Source organism: Schistosoma mansoni, chromosome 2 (assembly GCF_000237925.1).
Source record: "Schistosoma mansoni strain Puerto Rico chromosome 2, complete genome".
Classification (NCBI taxonomy): domain Eukaryota; kingdom Metazoa; phylum Platyhelminthes; class Trematoda; order Strigeidida; family Schistosomatidae; genus Schistosoma; species Schistosoma mansoni.
The window spans coordinates 20,109,152-20,116,014 of record NC_031496.1 but is presented as its reverse complement, the minus strand read 5'-3'; positions in this window follow the sequence as shown (position 1 = coordinate 20,116,014).

Sequence of the window (6,863 nt, the reverse complement as noted above, 5' to 3'; positions counted from 1 at the left end):
TTCATTAGTAAAATGCTCATCAATTGCCTCAGAATTGATTTTTCCTTCGTTTCCATAGTAATCATTCTCTGTTCTCGTTCTCTTCTCTTCAATCTTCTTAACCTTCTGCCTCCAGGCATTTCGCTTACAATTGATGATACATACTACTTATATCTGTCGACATCAGTGGCACACACCACAACGTCATCTCAAAGCTCATTCACTCATAGATGTATACCTTTTTTATCATCGAGACAAATAAAGCAAATGAAATTCAAGTGATATTACGTATTCTTTAATAGCATGAATCTGTCGTTTGTTCCAATTTTTCGAGTGTATTTTTCAAACAGTTCTATGTGCTGTAACATGCAAGTTTATGGCCTGTACTTCGTCAACTTAAACGTGAGTTCTTCATGAACATAACGAACTAGGAGAGAAAGGGCGATTGTAAAAGAAAATAATTTATGTGTATCGAACACATTATTATCTCCAAGTGATCTTGTATAATTGTTATGTCCCGATAAGAATAGTGAATGGTAATTTTGGGATCCGTTTATGAACCAATACTATGAGTATATTTTTACTGTATAATTGTTAACTAACTAAACTATTCATATTCGCGTCCCTCTTATTATAAGCTTTATTTTGACCTACAGACTATTATTATACGATATACCATTCTTGAGTTATCCCTAGTCTATTAATTACTGCCTCCCACATTCGCAACCAAATTTGGCTACATCTTGTACAAATGTTATTTTCTATTTTATGGTACGATGTGGTCTGTTTGATTGGTATATAAACTCAGTATGTTTGAAATATAATGATTCACACCACAAAAAGGCTGAGATTGGTGTTTTGGGCTTAACTGTCTGGGCTAGGCAGATAGCAGGACCGACAAGTACTATAGACTGCTCGTATGGTTTCTGAGTATGATTGGTCCGGTCGATAATTCTCTGTTCCCTGATTGGCGGTCTTATCACGTTGATCGTTATCAGGGCATCCACTCAGTCACAAGATATAACAATAATGTATAGAAAAAAGTTGTTCAGCCACTAATAATTCATGACAAGGCAGAAAAACTGAAAATGTGATGAACAATCAACTTAAAATAAGACCTTGATTAGTTTTAAACACAATTTGATAGCCTACCTCTTCTTTGACTCAAACTAATTCCCAATGATGGAAGTGTTCTACCACTATTTATACAAAGGTCCAGGTTTGTCAGTATTTGATGCCTTATTCAGCTTGTATATTGGTATTTTCATAAAGTATGTGCGGTTAGAAAACAGTCTGTAATATTTTTTATAGTTTATATTGTCTCATTCATTATAATTCACCCTTGGATCTTATCGTTATATGTAAGTGAATTGTCGTTCTTATTTATGGACAAGTGATAAGACTTATCAGGGAATAAATGAAAGTGGTTTATCAGTCATAAGTATGCCAACAAACGCAAGACGACGTTTACGTGGAATCGAATTCATTTTCTGCCACAGTTGATTTTGGACATGATAATGTAGTAGCTAATACGCGTGCTTAACTGTGTCAAATTGTGAAGCGTGTCAATAAGCATAAAATGTTGTGTTTCCAACATGATGATTTAAAACAAGAAGGTTATATTCTGTTCTTACAACTGTATACATTTTCGATGGTGACTCCTATGAGAATATTTGTAGCAAATTGACAGTGATATAACGGGATTAAAAGTCGAAATCAGATTGATTTACTCATTATAACTTTTATTCAATAGTACTTCCATTTTAATCGAATGTGATAATTACTCTGTGTAATATTTGTTTCTGTTTTCTAGTGTGATATTTTATTCTGTATAACATACGATATTCTTGTATCAAATTAACATGGACCATATTCAGTATGACATTGTATCATGTGGTTTTGTTATAACTGTGTATTTTTTTCATATATGTGATTTTATTCTAATTATTAATCGAAATGAGTATACGAATCACTACATAAATGAGTGTATTTTCGACTAGGGTCGTTGCTGTGTTTTGGGGTTAATAAATCGGTAGGACTAAACTATACTGCCGAACCAATCAGAAGCTTTCGCGAGTTTTCAAGGTCACGGCGCTAAGTTCGGTACCTGATGCTTACGTACGATCGGTTTACAGCGGATTTTAGGGAAGACGTGATAATTCAGCGTCTACAAGAGAAGTGATCATGAGATTTTGGCGCGAAATTTAATTATCCATTTGGATAAATAGAGTTTTGGCATTATAGCTGATGTCAGTTCGTGATGAAAACCCTAAGTATAATTCCTAGCCTTAACCGTGAACTTTAAATCATAATTTGAATTCTTCACACAGGTTTATACCCTCATTTGGTCTTAGTTATTATGTTGACACTCTCAGGGTCACTCTAGCGTCGCTCAAAGGTTGTCCATAACTTAAAGGTTGTCCATAACTTATAGTCTCACCCATAACCCTAAACCCTAACCCTAAACCGTAAACCATACCAATATATTAACATTATTGAAGCCATGTGGTCGAGGCTAAAAGAATTTTTGAGACCTTATCATGGTTTCAGAGGTCGACCACTATGGAGCCATATGGATGTGTTCCTGTACCGTATACACTATGATTTTAGAACTTCTGAACCTATATCAGACCTTGAGAAGTTTTTGACTCATGTAAAAGAAGTTTTTCCACTTTAATTCTTTGGTTTTGTATAATAAATTTTTACTGTACACTGTCTTCTGATTGGCTAATATTTCTCAAGGTCATTTAAGATTCGTTCAAAGGTCGGCAGTATAGTTTAGTCCTACCAATAAATCTTTACTTGTACCAGTCTTTATGTTCTTAATTTCGCGTCGTCGGAATTGTTGTGGTTCCTTGCTTTATAAGTATAAGTAATAAGCGATTCCGACACAACAATCAGCGACGACTAGATATAACAATTGGTGACACATTCATAACAGTCGACCACCAGTCATAACAGATAGGCAGTATGTTGGTTTAAAATTTAGTATTTTAACTATGAGTTTAATACTTGGCTAAAAATTTATTGTGACGTGTGTAACAAATAGTCATATATAAATGATATTTGATCACTTGTTTTTGTTGGATTTACACATTTATACAAACAAATATTTTGTTCAACTAGAATTCAACTGTGAAAATACTGCTATCTCCACAAGTCTACCATACTAATAATGATTTTATGACTGAATACTTTCCTGTTTTGCTAATGAGTAACCAAAGGTTCAGTGTAGTATAGTATAGCATAATTTTACTAATGATTTTACTGCTACTATTGTAGTGCTGCGATTCGTTAATCGTTCGTTTCGATAACCGATATAATTCTAATCTTAACGGCGCGTAAAATCAGAAGACAAAGGATAGCAGCAACTACAGTTTATTGTCGAATAACTCAGGTCAGAAAGTTAGCAACACCTGAGCGAATAATAACGAGCGAGTGAACAGGCGAATAAGCGAAGGAAGCGAACGAGGCGGAAATGACATGCAGTGGAGATGGCTGGGAAGCCAACTCGAGAGCGAGGCGAAAGATGATGCGTATTGGAGATGGCTGGGAAGCCAACTCGATTTAAGCAAGCGTTAATCAACATTTATAGTCAGACAAAAATGAGTGACAGACATATGGTGAATAAGATACGAAGTGTGCACACATATACGCTCATATAAAAATATAGTCAAGGTTAATAAGCAAATGATTAACAAGATCAAAAGATGACTCAATGTACAGGTGAATTGGCTTGGCCAGCAACTAGAATAAAGTATATGGGCTTAACATATACACCGATACTACACTATAATCATAACTACGATTAATTCGACTACTACTGTTATTACCATGATCTAGTTTTGTTATAAAAATGACAATCATCGATTGACCTAAGATGATTTAGACGCGGATGAGCACTGCTGGGAAGTCCCATAGAACAGTCGTCCAGTGTTTTCAGATTTCCATTGATGGCCGAACATTGATCGGTTCATGATTTCAACGACATGGAAAATTCTCCATAATCTCCATAATTTTATATTCTATAAATTTGCAATTAATCGTCGTTTGGTCGACTCATATTTTAATTCATTCTATATACATGACATTTACAATCATCAATATATTATTCTATTTTACATTAGAAAATTGTCATTCTTAATCTGTTTCACTTATTCAATGTTTAAAAGCCGGATTTAAAAATAAGATTTAAACAGTTTATCAATACAACAACCACTGGACATCATATACTTTGTTTCAGCAATGTCTGGTAGTCTAGTTCGATCAAGAAAATGCAATTAAAAAATTAAGGGTTAAAATGAAGACAATGGTTAGTATCAAGTAATTATCTGGTATAGTAATCAATTTTCATCAAATATATCACTGTTTTAACCGACAATAAATAAGAACTCTAGAACAATAGCAATAATCTAATTAAAGAATAAAGAGATAGATATTAAGACAAAGATATATGAACGAAGGATATTCTTTTCAATAGATTCTCGTAAGGTTCTACAATTATATACCTAAATTAATAATCCGACAAACTGGATAGATTTCAGGCAAAGTACATCACTTAAAATTATAGCATGTGAATTGAGGGTTGTTTGTTATATAAAATCGTTAATCGATGAAGGGTTGTGCAAGATCATGGATCAATTGAAGTTAAACATTAAAACCGTTGGATACTGGCTTAGTGGTCTAGAGGCTAAGTGTTCGCGCGAGACCGAAGGTCTCGAGTTCGAGTTTCGAGTATGGGATCGTGGATGTGCACTGTTAAGGAGTCCCGTACTGAGACGAAACAGTCGTCCAGTGCTTACAGGTTTTTCAGTGGTGGTCTAGCTTAAATCGATTCATGAATTCAACTGTTAAAGTCGTTAGTGTTGGGATGAATAATATGAAGTGTCGTTTTGACTAAGTTTATACGTCAAATGAAGTTGTGAGTTAAACGATTAGAATAAAGACGGTTAACATGGGGTGAGAGAGATAATATAATTATAAATCAGAAATCACGCAATATGTAGAACAATATGAATTGGGTATGTATTAGCAAATAGGGTTGGATGTTGAGTGAATCCCTCAAAAACGTTTGCGGGAATAATAATAATGTGTGAATAAGTTAAGTTTAAACTACGAAAATGAACATAAATCGAATGACATCACCATATCATAAAAGTGATTATTAACTAATTAGGCTAGAAATTGGCCAAGGTGAAAAAAGAGTTTGAACATATTTCTTCTGGACACAAAGCTCCGGCGTTTTATTCCGAATAGCTATTACTTCAGCCGTCTGAAGGATTATCAGTCTGATGGATTTAGGCAGATTGCTGTTAACACGATATATTATTGTGAATGACTGCTCCATGTTGGCTGTATGAGTCGTTTGTCTTAAGTGAGCTAAAATCGAGCTGTTAACAGTTTTAACGTTTGCTTAACGTATTGAAAGCAACCTGCCTAAATCCGACAGACTGATGATCTTTCAAACAGTTATCTGTTAGTTGATGGCTTTTGATAATCTACCTACCGATGTCAATCTACGATGAAAGCGTTCTTCAGAAAATATGTGGTTGTTCATTACGTATAAAAATCCCTTTTAATTCTGTATTGAACGGTAATTAGTCCAGTAATCAGACTATTAAGTTTCGAATTATAAAACTGACAAACCATACACCGGATCTTTATTAATGATTGCTTTAGCAATTATTATTATCACCATAAATATCATCCCTAGCTCCACAAAATCATGTCAGTTAAATAGAACACCTTAAATTCACCTGAGTAGATATGGAACCAGTCACTCATTCTGTTTAATTTCGCTCAAATTACACTGAAACTAATAGATCCAAAGAAGCAAAAGAGTATAACTAACTGAGAATATTTATGGGTTTCTCATCTACACTATAACCAACAAAAGAAATACCAAACAACATTTCCCTTGTATATCTTTTTTTGTTTTTAGAACTACAAAAAGACTTGGAAATTTTCATCAACAATTATCAGTAAATGTTTAACCTGATTCATGGGGATGTAGTTTCATAAATATAAACACTAAGCTTCATTACGAATAATAGTGAAGTTTCACAGAAGCACTCATTATGATTCATTTAGCCAGACAGTGGTACCGAAATGCTTTACGAATGATAAATGAATTTCTATCTCTTACTTCCAATAATCTTATATAAGATTAATTAAATGAGCAGAAAACAATACCACTACGTTATTTTATCTAGTATTATTCCATAAATATTACAAATTTCTAATTAGAAGGGGAGTTTTGTGGAGATTTTAGTGATTTTATGTAGATGAGATCATGAGTCAATTGAAACTAGATCACCATGGAAAACCTGGAAGCACTGAACGGCCGTTTCGTTCTATTGTGGGACTCCTCATTAGCAGTGCGCATCCACGACCCCACAATGGAATGAAACGGTCGTCCAGTACTTCCAGGTTTTTCATGGTGGTCTAGCTTCAATTGACTAATGATCTCAATTATGTAAAATTTCTAATCATCAATATCAGTACGATGCCAAATGTACAGCTTTTTTCTCACAAAAATTGATGTATATATATGTTTCCATGTTACCAAATGATCTGTTTACTACGCCATCTTTAAATATAAACAAAATTAATTAGAACATTTTAATTATAATTTTATACTTTAATTGAATATAAATTTTTATGTTTATATTATTGAATTAAGATTTATGAAGAATAAGGTTCATTTAGATGATAAAAATGTTTAATAAGAGAATATTGTAAATATGATATTGTTCATAAATTCTAAATATTTGACATTTATTAACTAATAAATCTAAGGGGATTTTCTGTGGACATTTTTAAGTGATTTTTATATATACTTGAAATCATAAATCAATTGAAGCTAGACCACCGTAGAAAACCTG